This window comes from Acanthochromis polyacanthus, chromosome 6 (genome assembly GCF_021347895.1).
Source record: "Acanthochromis polyacanthus isolate Apoly-LR-REF ecotype Palm Island chromosome 6, KAUST_Apoly_ChrSc, whole genome shotgun sequence".
Classification (NCBI taxonomy): domain Eukaryota; kingdom Metazoa; phylum Chordata; class Actinopteri; family Pomacentridae; genus Acanthochromis; species Acanthochromis polyacanthus.
This window is the reverse complement of record NC_067118.1, coordinates 5,237,271-5,255,621: the sequence shown is the minus strand read 5'-3', so window position 1 is coordinate 5,255,621 and position 18,351 is coordinate 5,237,271. Positions and strand designations below refer to the sequence as shown.

General features: G+C 38.7%; 1 long non-coding RNA gene across 1 annotated transcript; it reads right to left on the bottom strand.

Annotated features, from left to right (window-relative positions):
* Positions 1 to 14,030: 14,030 nt before the first annotated feature.
* LOC127534489 (uncharacterized) lies at positions 14,031 to 17,837 on the bottom strand. Its single transcript, XR_007942655.1, has 3 exons — positions 17,707 to 17,837; positions 16,059 to 16,232; positions 14,031 to 14,961 (listed from the first exon to the last, which is right to left on the bottom strand). It is a non-coding gene; the product is annotated as an uncharacterized LOC127534489 (long non-coding RNA).
* Between the last annotated feature and the right edge of the window lie 514 nt (positions 17,838 to 18,351).

Sequence of the window (18,351 nt, the reverse complement as noted above, 5' to 3'; positions counted from 1 at the left end):
GGTAAATACTGCAGTAAATCCATAGGTAAATTATGCACATGTCATGTACAGTGCCTTGTGAAAGTATTCGGCCTCCTTGAACTTTTCAACCTTTCGCCACATTTCAGGCTTCAAACATAAAGATATAAAATTTTAATTTTTTGTCAAGAATCAACAACAAGTGGGACACAATCATGAAGTGGAACGAAATTTATAGGATATTTTAAACTTTTTTAACAAATAAAAAACTGAAAAGTGGGGCGTGCAATATTATTCGGCCCCTTTACTTTCAGTGCAGCAAACTCACTCCAGAAGTTCAGTGAGGATCTCTGAATGATCCAATGTTGTCCTAAATGACTGATGATGATAAATAGAATCCACCTGTGTGTAATCAAGTCTCCGTATAAATGCACCTGCTCTGTGATAGTCTCAGGGTTCTGTTTAAAGTCTAGAGAGCATCATGAAGACCAAGGAACACACCAGGCAGGTCCCAGATACTGTTGTGGAGAAGTTTAAAGCCGGATTTGGATACAAAAAGATTTCCCAAGCTTTAAACATCTCAAGGAGCACTGTGCAAGCAATCATATTGAAATGGAAGGAGTATCAGACCACTGCAAATCTACCAAGACCCGGCCGTCCCTCTAAACTTTCACCTGCAACAAGGAGAAGACTGATCAGAGATGCAGCCAAGAGGCCCATGATCACTCTGGATGAACTGCAGAGATCTACAGCTGAGGTGGGAGAGTCTGTCCATAGGACAACAATCAGTCGTACACTGCACAAATCTGGCCTTTATGGAAGAGTGGCAAGAAGAAAGCCATTTCTCAAAGATATCCATAAAAAGTCTGGTTTAAAGTTTGCCACAAGCCACCTGGGAGACACACCAAACATGTGGAAGAAGGTGCTCTGGTCAGATGAAACCAAAATCCAGCTTTTTGGCCACAATGCAAAACCATATGTTTGGCGTAAAAGCAACACAGCTCATCACCCTGAACACACCATCCCCACTGTCAAACATGGTGGTGGCAGCCTCATGGTTTGGGCCTGCTGTTCTTCAGCAGGGACAGGGAAGATGGTTCAAATTGATGGAAGATGAATGGAGCCAAATACAGGAGCATTCTGGAAGAAAACCTGTTGGAGTCTGCAAAAGACCTGAGACTGGGACGGAGATTTATCTTCCAACAGGACAATGATCCAAAACATAAAGCCAAATCTACAATGGAATGGTTCACAAATAAACGTATCCAGGTGTTAGAATGGCCAAGTCAAAGTCCAGACCTGAATCCAATCCAGAATCTGTGGGCAGAGCTGAAGACTGCTGTTCACAAACGCTCTCCATCCAACCTCACTGAGCTCCAGCTGTTTTACAAGGAAGAATGGGCAAGAATTTCAGTCTCTGGATATGCAAAACTGATAGAGACATACCCCAAGCAAGTTGCAGCTGTAATTGCAGCAAAAGGTGGCGCTACAAAGTATTAATGCAAGGGGGCCGAATAATATTGCACGCCCCACTTTTCAGTTTATTTGTTAAAAAAGTTTAAAATATCCAATAAATTTCATTCCACTTCACGATTGTGTCCCACTTGTTGTTGATTCTTGACAAAAAATTAAAATTTCATATCTTTATGTTTGAAGCCTGAAATGTGGCGAAAGGTTGAAAAGTTCAAGGGGGCCGAATACTTTCACAAGGCACTGTAAATGTACTATGCGTAAAACACTGTAATGAAAACAGAAGACTACAGGTAGAATACTGCAGAAAATGATGAATCCTAAAAGTGAAATACTGCAGTAGATGATGGATACTACAGGTAAAACACAACAGTAAATAACGATTTTTTTAAGGTAAATACTGAAGTAAATCAGGAATACTACAGAAATAATCCTGCAGTAAAAGGTGACTTTTACAGGTGGAAATTTACTGAACATGATGTGGATTACAGGTTGAATTTAGCAGAAAATGATGAATATTACAGATTGAATTCTGCCAAAAATGATGAATATCACAAGCAGAAATTGTTGAGAATGATGAGGAATCCAGGTAGAAAGTGCAGAAAAGGATGAATATAACAGGTGGAATAATGAAGAAAAGGAAGAATTTTACAGGTAAAATTCTGCAGTGTAAGATGGAAAATACAGGTAATTACTGCAGTAAACTATGAAATTTTCATTTAGAATACTGCAGTCAGTGATAAATATTACAGGTAGAATACTGCAGTAAATGAATAATTCAGGTGAAAATTTGAGGAAAATCATGAATATTACAGGTTGATATTCTGTAGAAAATAGTGACTTTTACAGGTGAATAGTGCAGAAAATGAAGAATAATAGAGGTGAGAATTCTGCAGAAAATAATGTCTATTACAAATAAATTCTGCAGAAAATTATGAATATTACAGATAAATACTGCAGAAAATGATGAATAGTACAAGTGGAATAGTGCAGAAAATGAATGTTAAAGGTTTTATTATGCAGATAATGATGAATATTAGAGGTAGAATTCTGCAGAAAATGATGAATAGTACAAGTGGAATAGTGCAGAAAATGAATGTTAAAGGTTAAATTATGCAGATAATGATAAATATTGGAGGTAGAATTCTGAAGAAAATGATGAACGCTACAAGTAAAATTCCACAGTAAGAGACAGAAAATACTGGTAAATACTGCAGCAAATGGTGGATACTGTAGGTACAATACTGCAGTAAATGAAGAACATTATACATTATGCAGAAAAAAGTGAGGAAGACTTTCATGTTGAGGCTCTGATGCTTTAATGCTGCTTCTCTTCTTTCTTCTCTGACAAACCAGGAACTGCTCACTTCTCTTAATGATGGTCCCTCCTACAAACTCAGCTCTACACTCCTCCCCTCTTCTTTAACCTCTTTATTCTAGCGCAGAGTCAAAGTTCAGCTGTCCGTCTATACACACCACTTTCTATAGAGGTCATTAATGGGAAGAAAAGCTGATAAGAAGTCATTATTGGGGCCTGCAAACATCCAAAAACACCTAAAATGTGCCACAAACACTGGAGGGTAGATGACTGGAGGAAGGTACTCTGGACAGAAGTTTGAACTCTTCGGTCAGCATCATGGTGTTTATGTCCACAGAAAAGCTGGAGAATGTTTTGATGCTGGAAGCACTGACCCACAGTGAAACACAGTGGAGATTCACTGTGGTATGGAGTTCCTTTTGTGGGCGAATTAGTTCAAATGGATGATTATTGTGAACAAGAAGGTGGACCACAACATCTTGGTGCATCATGGAATCCTTTCTGGATTGAACCTGATTGATTGTGAATGCAAATACCAACAAGACAACGACCCCAAGAAGACTTCAAAGCTGTGCAGAGACTACTGGACCAAGAAAAGGAATCTGGTGTTCTGGAATTAATGGACCGGCCACGTAATCGTCTAGACTGGAATCCTACTGAACAGATCTGGGATTTATTGAATTATAAAATAGATCACACAAAAGTTTCATCCAAAGCAAGTCTCTGGGAACAGCTAGAAACTATTTAGAACTCATTAACAAAAGAGAATGTGGAAAAGTCCTTAAAAACAATGAAAGCAAGAATGTAAGCTGTTATCAGGGCCAAAGGAAGTTATTGAAAATATGAAGATTTAAGATTACCATATGGACTGTTTAGTTGATCCATTTTGTTATTTGCCTGATAAATAACAATATAATTTTAGTTTGAAACAAGTTTTTGACAGATTTCTAAAATATTTGTGTTTTCTCATTTAATGACAGATGGTCTAATAAACTTGTTGAGTGCTGTTTATCACGTCAGTCTGGAGTTTACAGTGAATCCTAAAAATGTAAATCTGCCAGGAGTGCTGTATCACTACATGAACAACAGCCAGATTTAAATCAGGTTCAATCAGTTTGCTTGTTTTTACCTTGTATTCGTATATTCATATTATAAATCAGTGTCTATAGGACTCCTGATAATCTGTCCATGAACAATGTTACAGCTGCTGTATTGAGCTGAATGAAAGCTCCTAAATCTGGACTCATTTTTCAACTACAAGCTACAAAAGACTTCATAGTGATTTCAGAAAAGATGCAACAAAACCTCAGAATTATCTGGAGCAGTTCATCATTTCACATGTGACAGCTGGAAGACTGTAAAGGAAGAACAGCCAGAATCCCAAACAGCAGCAGCACACACTCATTTTTCTTTATGACTGAAGATGAACAAAGACAAAGTCAAAAATAAAAGATCACATTCAGTCACAACAGTGTGATAAAACACCACATGATTATATTTAGGGTTCATGTGGATTTAAAAGTACTGAATGTTTGAACTGTTTGGTTTAAAACTCCATTTTCTAAACAACCTCAGTGTCCGATCAACAATAATAAAGTTGAAGCTTCTGCTGTCTTCTGCTGCTGCAGTCAGTCAGCTCATTTAGTTCAAATATCACTGATTTCTACTAAAAGTCATCATCATACTCACTCTGTGTAGAAATTCAGTGACTCAAATCATTTCTGCATAAACACTTCAAACTCAAATGTCAGAGCCTTGATTTGAACTCAGTCCGTTGATTTTCCTGAGACACAGATCAAGAGCTGAAAGCAGCAACAATGATCAGCAATAAAACCACGACTCAGCAATCTTCCAGTGTGGTTAAAAAGAATCATTATTTCTGGACACTTTGTTTTAGTTTGTGATAGAAAAGTAGCAGCAGCTTACCTTTAATGAGTCAGAAGATTTGAATGAATATATTCCTCAGATCACAAGACTTTCATCAGATGGACTGAACCGTTTGGTGCAATAAAGATGTTTTCCTGAACTGTGCACTAAATGTTTATTACAGGTCAAAGTCCTGCTCTATAAAGCTGTAAAACAATTCAGAGTGATGATACGTGACTCAGTCTGAAACTGGAATCATTCAAGGGAACCAGAAAAACATTTATTTATATGAATGCTGCAGTAATGTGTCTCTAGCTGTGGAAATGATAAACCTCGAGTTGTCCGATGGGTCAAAATGACCCGTTTGAAAGTTTGAAAATGTCGGGGAAAAAAAAACATTTTCACAGTGAACCTTCTGATGTCCACATTTTGAACATTTTTGGGAAATCTTTGAACATTTTTTGATGGAAAAAATTGTTAAAAATGTTTCTTAAGAACATTCACAAAAAATCAACCAAAATCTAATGAATTTCGCTGGATTTTGGTTGATTTGTTGTGGATGTTCTTAAAGATAACATTATAAATTTTACTGATATTTATGTAATCACTTTAGATATTTTGAGGATTTTTTGGAAGATTTTTTTTTCCATATTTGGGTTTTTTTTTTAAATAAAACTTTTAAGGAATTATTGTAATTTTTGTTCCTGAAGGTTTTGCAAAGTTTCAGAAATTTGAATGATTTTTTTGTTGAATTTTTGGCTTTTTTCAGATAGGAAACAATATTTTTTGGTGCCTGTAACTGAGGACAACAGGAGGGTTAAACCAAGGGTGAACTGTGATTATCATGTGTCCAATAAAGCTGTTCTCAGTCACATATTTTCTGTTTCTGTTGTCAGAACAAGTATGAGACTAAAATGCAGCTCATTAAAACTCCATGTTAAGCAGCAGTCAGGTCAGAGTCAGTTCAAGCTGGAGCTCTGCTAAAATACTGATTTTATAACCACAGCGTCTGAAACTCACAGCACACATTAGTTCAAGTTCTCTCTGTTAGACATGCTCCCAGAAACACATTGAACAGATAAACCAACTAACATTTCACAAAACTGAAGCAAATATGACCACAAACATCCAAACAGACTTTAAAATCAAACAAACTCAATAAAATCTACCCAGTCAAACAGAAAAAGACGACTGAGCTCTGAATAAACACAAATCAGTAAAACTCACTGTCAGAACAAGATGGAGGCTGTGATTAAAAGATTAGATTTAGAGTCTAACAGTGAACTGAATGCAGAGTTGAGGCTTCATTCTCAGAGTCTACATGGATGTTAAAGTCAGGACTTTATCTGAAGTCAATCAGCTGAGAACTCTGAGAACTCAGATAAAAACTCAGAATACAACAACCAACACAACTGGTTTTTGTGTTTTCCAGTTGGGTGTGAGAGACTCAAAGTGAGGCTTTGAAACGAGTTCTAAGTTCAGCTTTCAGGTTCATTATTAAGATGATTATTGAGTCTGACTGTACTTGTATTGAAATAAAGCTGATCTGACTGGGAGGGTTGATTGTGTGTCTGATATGAGAAGGATAAAGAGCTGACCTCTGATCTGTGCATCACAAACCCCTACAAGGCCTCCTTCAGGGACCAAAACTGGAGAAAGAGCTCAGTAAATATGAACTTCATTAGTGTTTGTGAAAGCAGCTGATTGAACAAACTAAACTCCTCCTCTTCATCTTCATCTTCTTCCTGAAGTGCAGTCAAGTGTCTGAGATCAGAGAGGACAGACAGATCAGTTCTCCTCCTGTGGAAACATCTTCACTTCACTCCTCCTTTAATACTGAAACATGAAAACGCTGCACTTTCCCTGTAGAAACTCCTGCATTCAAACTAGAGCACAGACGACATCCACAACACTGTCTGGGATCAAAGTGTTCAACAACAAGAATGGCAGAAAAAACAGCTGGACTCTGTTTAACTTGGTGTTATTATGAATGAAGCCTGCAGGGGGCAGAGTAGGACTGAAATCAGACACAAAGCCACAATAAAAACAACTCATCCACATGCTGATCACATATTTAGCAGGTTTTCTACATATTTATGGAACATTTTCTATCACTGATAATAAATGATGCTGGAATCAGATGTGAACTGATGTTAAAACAAGGATCAGTTTTCCATGAATTCTAGATGGAACCAGAAGAACAACAAGCTGCCACTGCTGCACATGGACTCACTTCTGAACTCTCACATTCATCATTGACCTTTTTCTGGGCTTTTGTGGAGAAATCAGTCCAGCAGATCTTCTAGAATTAAACATTTGTTAGTGAAGTTGTTGCACGTCATTAAACCTGTGAACTCCAAGCAGCAGTTTGTGTCTAGTTTTTGGTCCCGTCATGTTTTTCTTCACTGTGGTTCATTTTTCAATCTAAAGTCCTGCAGCTCTTTGGAAACAGAACAACATGAAGAAGGAGAGAGAACTCAGAAATGTTATCTTTGCAGAATGACAGTTATGATAGAAAATCATTAAAAAGACAAAAATGAAAGTTGAATTTATTTATTTTCAAAAAAAATGAGAAGAAAACAGGAACCAAACATTTTCCACGTGTCCACAGGTGTTACCAACACCAGAGAAAAAGTGGTGACTCTACATAGCAGACATATTGAACCATTTACATGTTGAATTTCCATATTCCTGACATTTAAATGTCACAGTTTTAATCTCACATTTGGTTCATTTTCCCCACAGATGTTCACATCACACATGATCAGTTCTCAGACTGTTTAAAGTCTAGAATTCAGCTTCAGTCTGTTTTCTACCGTTGTGTGGCTCTGAAATGGTGACATTCTGTTGACTTTTATTTCTACATTTTCTTCAAATAGAACACGTCTTTCTGAGCTGCTGACAGGTTTTGGAGTCCTGATAGTAAAAAAGGTTTTTGTCTGCAGAACTGCTCATGTTTAAACCTGCAGTGGAACCTTTGTCTCCCCCTTCTGGCAGTGACAGTAATTACACCAACACTTCACTTTCTTGCACATTTGAGGCACTTCAGCTTCAGGGAGGAATGAACATTTGTGCATTTTTCTTTCGTGTTTATACTGATGTTACAGAAGCCTGTGTTGTCCTGTACATGTTTAAAGTTGTAAAACATGAGGTGAATATCTGTAAAACGCCCCCTGCAGGTTAAAAGCTCAAACTGCTGCCTGCTCTGTGACTGTAAATCTACTTCATTGTCCTTGTTTGACCTTAAACGGCTGAATAAACCTTGTTGTTGCTGTTTCTCAGTTTAAAACTGATGCATTCTTTGGGATCTCCAAGCGTCTCCGTCACAGGAGTGTGGTTCTCCTCTTCCGTTCTCATATATATAAAACCAGATTATACAGTGTGCAGGAAAACATGCAGTATGTTTGCATACTATAAGAATTAGTACCTACTGTATACTGCAGTATGCACTTGAAGTAAACAGAACAAGGATGGAATTGATCCTACAATCTAAATAAACACCAACTCATCATTTCATTCATTCAACACTGGAAACTCATTCAATTCTATTTTATTTTATTTTATTTGTATAGCACTAATTACAGATCAAATTGTCTGAAGACGCTTTACAGAACCCATATGCCTGAACCCCCAGAGCAAACCCTAAGGCAACAGTGGTCAGAAAAAATTCCCTTTTAACAGGAAACCTTGAAAGCAGAACCCAGCTCTTTATATGGGAGGACCCATCTGCTGCTGTCCAGCAGGTTGAGAGGGACAGAAGAGGTAGAGAGGTAGAAGGAAGGGGAGATGGAGGGACGGGAGAAGAGGAAGGTGGAGAACAAGGAACATATAACACACAATGGGACACATGCATGATCAGATAGATCAGTGGTTCCCAACCTGGGGTCCACGTCCCCATAAGGAGGACGCCAGAGATCTTTGTCTGCTCTGAGGCTGTGAGCTTAGAAACATTAGATTTTCACATTCTGGATCCAATCAGAGGAACACAATCACAAGTCCACCTATAAAACATTGTTAAAACACTTTTTTTTTGCTCTTTCCTCAGAAATCCTTTGCTCCTTCGATGGCCACATCCAGACCTCCTTTGTCCACGCTTTCTTCAGGTTGGCTCGCTGCCTCATCCTGATTCATTATTTTTGTGTGCAGTGAGAAAATTACTGACGGGAACGACGTCTGAAAAACGCAAAACTGGTGAAGATTGATCAGTACCTAAAAACAACTCCGGCTACACCTCCAGAGTTCCCTTAAATTTGGTTTAGTGAAGGACAAGACAGAATTGTGTTATTTATGGTGAAATGCTTGCAAATGACAGCATGAAGCCAAGAAATGACAGCGACATCAGGAAACAAAACACAGTTTGGTAAAGTTGGAAAGATATTCATGGGGGGGGGTGTTGGTTCCACAGGAGAAGCAACTGATGACTGAAGGCTCTGCCTGCCATTCTACTTTTAGAAATTCTGGGAACAACAAGTAAGCCTGCAGTCTGAGAGTTCTGCTGGGATAATATGCTGCTATCAGCTCTTTGAGAGAAATGCTCAGTTTATACAACAATTTAAAAAAGGAAGTGTTGTTACATAAAAAAGATACATCTAGCAGAAAAAAAGGTAATCCACTTTAATACTATTCAGTTCAAACAACAATGCCTACTCAACTTACCAATAACTTCTATAAAGAAGAACACAATCACTTAGCATTTGTTTGAAGGAAAGAAAGTCTATACAGCTGAAGATAAATAAGAAAAACAACAAACACAACTAACACAGCGGTCCAGCTATTTAACAGTTACCACTCCAGACACTATACATCCAGCTAAGGACTTTAACAAGCAAGACAAATGAAATCCTCTTCTGCTGGTGGGCCTTGAACACACATTTAGTGGAAGCACCTCAAACAAACATCACACTGAATGTGAAAGACACAGAATGTAGGTTTGAAAAAAGACGTCTTTAAGAAGCTCTACATCGTTATTGTTGTGTTATTGTTGTCATCAATTCAACAATTATTACTTCAAGTGGAGCCAAGGTAGAAATCAAACAGTAGTCCTAGGTATAAGAGAAGAATCTAACATCAGCATTAAAGACAATTCCCATGATCAAAAGAGTATTCCATTTCAGATTTAGAGATGACTGTTACTGACTCATGTTCCTGTTCCCCACAAAAGTGACATCTGTCTGTCAGCTCATCTGGTAAAAAACAAAGAGGACAGAAAAAATAAGAGCATGTGTGATGTTGTCATGCATCCAAACTTTCTTCATATTTAGGTAGTATTTACTAGAACTGTAACATTTGACAGGATTTTTATGGACAAGTCTATGAAATACCAAAATATCTCCGCGCAGTTTCCAGGAGAAGAGTAACAGTGATTTCCACTCTGTGTCTGTTTATCACCTCTTTTGTGGCAGAAAAACTTGTGTCTTCCTTTTGCAAGAGACATTGTGCAAACAGAAAAAGACATTTGAACAGAACGTTAAGCTGTGCCTCTTAGTAATTATGAGCTTATCTGTCACCATATAGAGATATTAACCTGCTGGAAGTTCACAACTTCTGACTTTTAGACATCTGAAAAAAGTGCAATATTATTTGTCTTGGTTCAAAAAAGGACAGTCGTGTTCCAGTTTCTAAATGTGAGGATGATGACATTGCTCTGCAAAGCAAACATACTTTCAGTGCAAAGACTCCACACCATGTACTGTCACATTGTTTTGTGTGTTGTACAGTACCGCATGTCCACCTTGAACAATTACAGCCTTTTTTTCTCATGAAAGCCCAACAGAAATAAAAGAATCATTTCTACATTGATCTTCCATAAATGTGTAGCAGTTTTGCAGCGATAGTTGACATGTCTGTTAGCATGCTTTTAAAACAAGGAGCCTCACCTTGTTGTGTCCAAACATTTTTTAATGGCTTCCTTCAACTCCCCCAGAGAATCCAAGTACAAGGATTGTTTTCTTGTGGGTAGATGACCTACAAGTATGTTTCCATGAAAAAAACAATCAGACATTATTTCTTCACCTGTTCTATTTTATACCAAGTACTGCATTAGTAGATTGACTCTTTTTATGTTTTATTGATATTTTAACTGAAAGTGTCCAGTGATTTTCCAGAATAATGTCATACTCCAGGGGTTTAATCTAACATTGAATGGAATAATAAAACAGAATCATTTGATCCAAATATGAATTGCACATTAAAAATCAATTAGAAATATGGATTCCTACAACTAAACAGTTTCAAGCACAATATCTCCTGACATCTGAAACATAAAGATTTACAATACATGGATTTGAAATACTGAAAGCATTAGCTTTCCTTTTAGCTTTGACATTTCAGATCTATTGAAATGTGAGTGAAAATCCATAACATTCATCATACCAATGCATACCTTGATTCTTTGAGTCCTTTTCTGCCACATTGCAGTCACAGCTAATGAATCAATGAATGCTGCTTTTGCAGGATTCTGCTGATTGTGTTCACACACTATGACAGCCAAATATGCACTGATTACCTGGAAGAACAATTCAAGCACATAAGATCAGACTTTTTGACTCTAAAAATACATTGACTGTTTCAAAGATGACTTGTAAAGCTGTAAAACCGATCTATCTATAGAGCAAAAATAAAGTTCAATAATATTAGAGCTGCTTTTCCAGCTCCATGTCAGGACCAACTCTGTTAATGTCCCAGTAATATCATTTGGATGCCCCAGTTTTGGAGAGGAGGGCATGGACTTCTTTTCCTGCCCAAGCATCCTTAACATCTATCAGAATAATAAGAAAATGATGAAGAAAATTAACTGAGGGGAAAAAAGCAAGTGACAGAGAAAATGTTCCATTTGTCTGTCAGAGCTTGGGTATATGTTGGTGTTTCTGCTGGCTGTAATGGCCGTATGGAATTTGGGTGGACTGTGGCTGCTGGGACAGCTGCTGGGGCAACTTATCATTTTATTCAACAAACTGCATGAATGAATACTGCCTTGTATGTTGATTTAGAAGAACATTGAGGACTAACTACTTGTGATACAAAAAATGCACTCACAGCATCTTTTCTGTCATTTTTGTACACTGAGATAAATATTTCTGAGGTTTCTATGGATTTAAAAACATTTTTGCCTTCTTGGACTGAACTCACCTTGATGGAATGAATTCTGTGCTTTTTAATAGAGTCACTGCTTACCTGAACACTGGGAAACCTGATGATGACATATTATGCTTGAGTAGCGCTTTTTAAAAAAGCACATGTACACTTAATACCATGAGGATTTTTTATTATGGAATTTGAGCAAAATAAAAAAAGAACTTAGGAGAAACTGTTTTTTCTTCCATGACCCTATTCCATAGTAATTCCATGTGGTTTCAGTTTAGGGCTGACTTACCCACTTGTTGATATCCACTGACATCCCCGCTCAATAAAACCTTTTGGAGATAGCATCTCTCATTTCTGTCTGGACACAGTCTGCCCCAGTGGGACTTGCATGAAAATCCACAAAGGTTTCATTGGCCTCATTAGCCCCACACACCACTTTGGTTTTCAGTGCTTTTGCAGTACCCTTGTGTCGCCAATAATAAAGCTCTCTTCCTAAATAATGAGAGGAAAAGGAGCAGTATTTCACAAACTGCTGCTCTTAAATGCATGATACATACTGGATGGTATGCGTTATTATATGATACGCTTTCAGATAATGCTTGAAAAAAAGCCTTCATGTCAGTCTGACTGCAGAGATTACAAAGGTTTGATCTTGCAATGCAAAATTCCATGTTTTGTTTTATTCATAATCTACGCTGATATCTAAACATGGGATTATAGCTCCACCCTTCCAAATGCATGCGCGCTCCTGCAGCAAGAGATACACTTTCTATCGGGGGGAACTACTTTGGCACCACACCGGCGTCATTCCTGGTTGCTGCAGCCGTGCTTCCCCAGTTGCAGAGCGCCGGCACATGCCTCCACTCTGGCTGTCGTCCCCTCAATCCTGCCTTCCCCCCTCCCTCTCCGGTTGGGAGTTTCTGCTCATAGTCGTCATTTTAGTTTGTTAGTTTTTGTGAATAAAACCTGTTTAATTGTCGCTCTGCCTGCCGTCTGCTCTGTGCGACTCTCATTTGGGTTTGTTCTCGCCCCAAACCGTAACACCTGCTGTAAAACCTTCCTGTTTGTGGAACAAAGAGAAAAATTCCTCCAAAGAGGAAGCACAAGTTTAAGAGCAGCAGCTGATAAAAAGTCTGATAAGTGACAAAGAGCTGCAGGACCTGATGAAGGCAGCAAATAAAGTCTGACAACACTCAACAACAAGCTCTTCATGTGTGGAACAAAGCAGAGTTGTGGGAGTCTGATGGACTGATGAGACTAAAGTGGACTGTTTGGGCAGAACGTCTGGAGGCAGAAGGACCAGAAGAACAGCATCAACAGTCCTGTTGGTGGCTTTGAAGCTGCTAAACTGGAGCGTGTGAGCAGCATCATGGATTCTCTCCAACACCAGGACACTTAGAAGAACAATGTGAGGAAACTGAAGCTCACTGGACTTTCAGCAGGACCAGCATCCAAAGCAAACGTCCACCAAAGCCTGCTTCAGGAATCCTTCCTGGAAAGTCCTGGAGGGGCGTCTCAGTCCTGGATTTCAGTCCAGATGAAAATCATCACTGGGATTTCAAGGAAGCAGCAGCAGCTCAGAAGACAAAGAATATTATTGATCTGGAAGCTTCTACACACCAGGAACCAGCTGAAGGTGAAGAAGAGAGAAAGTAGCAGAAACATTTAGTGGAGCTCAGAAAGGTCAAAGGATGTTGACATTAAATATGAACTCTGAGCTCAACAAGCTGCTTCTGGACCTTTGAGGACTAAACTGGATTTCTACGTGATGCTGTAAAAATCCTTCACATGTGCTTCATTAAACTCTCTCTGGACACCAAGGCTTCAGCTGACATGTTTCCAGGACACTTTGTTCTCATCAGCTCAATGTGCTGCAGGTAGAGAAGATCAACAAGTTTGACTGCAGCTGGAAATAGAAAGAAAAGTCAAATCTAATCCTGCACTGAAACAAACATCCTGAAACTTACTGCACACTCTGCAACCTGACATCAACCTCCACACTGGAAAAAATATGTGGAAAGGAACGGTGAACATCTGGCAGCAAGGAGGCCAGAGGAAATGTTTGAAGAGAGAAACACAACATTTAAGAAGTGGAGAAAGTGAGAAAATGACAGAAAACATCTGTCACTTATTGGAATAGTTGTTGTTGAGGTGAAAACAGGAAAACAGTCATTTTTATTGGTCACACATTGTACAACAACAATTTACTAGTTGGAAAAAGAAAGATTCTAAAATTGTAGAAATTAACACTTTTTTATCATTTTACACAGATTATCTGTAATTGATAATCCTTATAATAATTAATCCTGCAAAACTGTCAAATAAAACAGTGGAATGCTTTGGAATCATTTCTGCCTTTAATAGAATTAATATATATCGTATACATATACATAGTTTGTCCTTCAGATTCTGGAAAAATGATATTTTTTGCTGATTTAAATTCAATAAACAAGAGTGTGAGAGTTAAATTCTACAGTTTTTTACAGCAAACATTCTGAATAAATGAACATTTTTTCTGTGATTTTATTCCAGATTATCTGTAATTTAACAAAACACAGCAAAAATGTAAATTAAGTGTGAAAATATTTCTCATTTTCAATCTTTAATAAACATAAATAGTCTTTAAAATGAGGACAAATATCTGTAAAATAATCTGACTTGTTGCTGATTAAAATAAAGTAAAAATGTTGTTAAAGAACAAATGAGTATTTATTAAAATACCTAACCCTATTGATGTGGACATTATTTACAGTTGAACATGGAAGTTAATACTTTTCTGGGATTTTACTAGATATTGTTTGTAATTGAACAAAACAAACAGAACTGGTTGTAAAATAATGATCATTTTTTACAGTCATGGTATCATGTGAACATTAACGGGGAAATCTGTGTTTGTTTTGTTTCTTGTGAACTTAATTTCATGAGTTGAGTGAACTCTGAGCTGTTCATTCATTCAACTCAATATTTGAAGAAAAAATGCCTCAAGTTCTACAAATTCATGTTTTTAAGTTCTAAAGTGGTCTGAAAAGAAAAATGAGACATTTTAAGTTCAAATAATTAGTAATTAGTTAAACTCCTGTATTTCTCTAAAGTAAACTAGAACAGATGAGTTGATTTGACTGAATGAATTCCTGATGTTTTACAGTGCAGTAACATGGTCCAGTCAGAGTCTCTACACACCAGCTGCTGCTGCTTCAACATCTGGATCATCAGGACACACTTCATCCTCTCAGCACAAACACCGTCCTGATCAGCATCACTCCCATCTGCAGAGAGAAGAAGAAAGACCAGAGGAGATCAATGAGTTTGATCAGCAGCTCATCAGGACTTCAGTCGTGTTCAGAGCAGCAGCTTCATGTTAACGTGTTGGAGTGAACACACTGAGCTCCAAGCTCACACACTGCATGAAAAGCCAGACTATCAGTCCTGTGAATTACAGAAAACCTACCAAGTTCATGGCAGTTATCAGCAGTTCACAGGCTGTGAACTCCAGGTTTGTCTGTGATGTAAATTGCTGTAAACAGATCCTGATGTGGGGTTGGGGGGTGGGTGTGTGGGGCAAGAGGGGCATGAGACTTCACACCTAGGGCATTACAGAGGTGTGAAAAACTAATTAGCATCTGGCCTGTCTGTCTAGTGTTACTCAGGACACCCACTGGATGAAACGAGACAAATCATGACAGACAAAAAAACGTGTCATGATTGGTTGATAGATCTGTTGCTATTGGTCAGCCCCTGGACCATGAAACCTAAAGGTGAGTGTCCACTAGATGTGATTTTCCTGCATGTGAACGCGACACATCTGAAAATCACTCGCATGGTGGGCGGTCAGTAGCAGAGCACAACATTGTCACATGACAGCACTCGAGCAACAGCTGATCACTACGTGGTCATGTGACCGAGCTTTCAGCTTGATGGTCCAGCAGACAAGTCAGAAAAACACAGCTGCTTGGTGGCAAACTTTCTCTTTTATTATAAAAATCTGCAGCAAAAAGTATTTCTGAAAGCATTTGAGGTGAGAAATAAGCTGTGCAGCAGCTATTCACTGAAGCTCAAACATTGTCATGTGACAATTTTGTGGCTCTCTAGTGACGTCCACCATGAGTGTGATTTTCAGATGCAGTTTGTTTACATGCAAGAAAATCACATCTAGTGGACATGTGGCTAAACACACCATGACAACAAGCTTGTGGCACCTCTGATTGGCTGACTGCTGTCTCTGTGTTTCTGTCTCCATTCTGCTCTCACAGCTTCACTGAGAAGCTGCAGGTTTACAGGAGACACTGGATCTTTGCTTTGATACTGACTGTGTTTAGTAGAAAACTGCTGGAAGCAGCAGAGACTGATGGAACCTTCTACTGACCTTAGAGTCTGCAGGCTGCAGTCTGGACTCTCCAGAAAACCACTCAGATGTTTCACTCCTGAATCCTGCAGGTTGTTTCCTCTCAGGTACAGATGTTCCAGATGGGAGGGGTTGGACTTCAGAGCTGAGACCAGAGAATCACAGCTGATCTCTGACAAACTGCAGTCCATCAATCTGAATAAAAAATAAAAGATGTGAGTTGAGGAGACAAAGTTCCTGCTTGAAATCATTCAGAGTTTCATCATGAGTTCAGAGCTGAAGAAGCTTCAGAAGGTCCAAGTTTAGAAAATGGAAACTCCAAACAGCTGAAGCCAACAGGATGCAGCTTCAAACAGTCCAACAGAAGCAGTGAAGAAGAGCTCTCATTAATATTAATGACAACATGCTGCTGCTTCAATAAAGACGGAGTGACTTCAGCTCTGAAACTCTGCAGCTCCACCAGTGGCTCCAACCACACAAACTCATGCTGAGCAACAAACACAAGGAAAAACACTCTGACATTTATTTCACTTTCTGCTCACAGTCACACAAACACACAAGAAGGAAACGTGGACAAAATGAGGCTCCAGACTCTAAAATATCTTCATGTTGTGGAACCATGGAGACGTTTCCATCAGGACTCTACATTCACATCATTTCATTCTTCATCCATCTGTCACTGATAGTGGAAAGTGTCCATCACAGTTTTCAGAGGACCAGGTGACGTCTGCAAACTCTTTTCTCAAACACAAACATCTTCACTTTTAATGACTCAAACCAGAGAAAAGAAGAAAATCAGCAGAAAGTGAAGCAGGAAATGTTCCCATTGCTCCTGATAAATGACTTCAACTCTTCATCAACTGTCACAACTTTTGCTGCTGGATTTTCTGCTCATTCAACAACTGATGGATCAGCTTCATGTTTCATCAGCAGAGAAATCAAACGGCTGCATCTTGGATTTCAACATTTCACTTTCTCAAACATCACATGGCTTCATCCAAGTGTTGAACCAGCAGATGCTGAATATTAGTTTCTGTCTCTCAGGATGAAAAACTGCTTCAATTACAGCTCAAACTATCAGTCCACTGTTTGATGAGTCCATGAACAAAAGCTTTCAAACATTTACATCATGGTTTCACTCATTTATCCAGTAAAAACATCAAACTGCTTCCACTTTGTCCACTGTCAACACTCTCTGTTTTCTGTCACATTAAACTGAATATTTGTGCTTCTGGACTGTTGCTGGAACAAAACCAGACATTTGAAGACGTCTCCTTCAACTCTGACAAACTGTTTACAACATTTGATAAACTAAACCAGTGAAACACCTGAAAGCTTCATCAGGAATAAAAACAGCTGCTAGTTGCTGCTGTCACTTTGAATGAAAGAGAAACATGAGGTCAGATATGAGCTGAAGATCACGTGTGTCAGAGTTTCACAGTCAATTATTCACTGGAGGATTTTTCTGCTTTTATTCAGCTTTGAAATGTGCAGCTCAACATTTCTCTGCCACAGTCCAAGGACTAAAGCAGAGAAGAAGAAAACAGACGTTACCATGAAGATCCTCAGTGTGGATCAGTAGAACATCAGCCTGATGGCTGCAGTTTAGAGTCACCACAACTTTACATCACATTCATCTCAGCACACAAAAGAAAACATGATGTCTGACCCCAGAGTCTTCAGGATGCAGTCTGGACTCTTCAGAAAACCACTCAGATGTTTCACTCCTGAATCCTGCAGGTTGTTGTAGCCCCAGGTACAGATGTTCCAGATGGGAGGGGTTGGACTTCAGAGCTGAGACCAGAGAATCACAGGCTGATCTTGACAACTGCAGCTCTTCAATCCTGAATAAAGAATAAAAGATGTGTATAAAATCATTGATGATCCATCAGATGTGTTCAGGTTCTGAATGGTGCAGATCAACATTACTTTGTCCTCATCAATCAGCTTTTCTCTAAAAGCAGCAGAGTGACTTTGTCCTTCTGTCTATTGGTGGATCCATCATCATGTCAGCCTTCTACAACACATCATCCACATGTCAGCACAACATTCATCCACCTATCATGTCCACACATGTAGTAAGACATCCAGTTTTTTAAGTGATTTCAACATTCCACAGCAGATTTTCCTACTTAGATAACAACGAAACTCTCTCTCCCAAAGACCTAAGTAACAGCCCAAAGTGCTTTTTTATGACCAGAGAGAGACCTGCATCATTTCAGAGATCATCTACTACTATCTACCAGGACACCCTAAATTCATGCTTATGATGACGTTGCCATAGCGACAGACTTCATGACTCGGGGATCCGCCG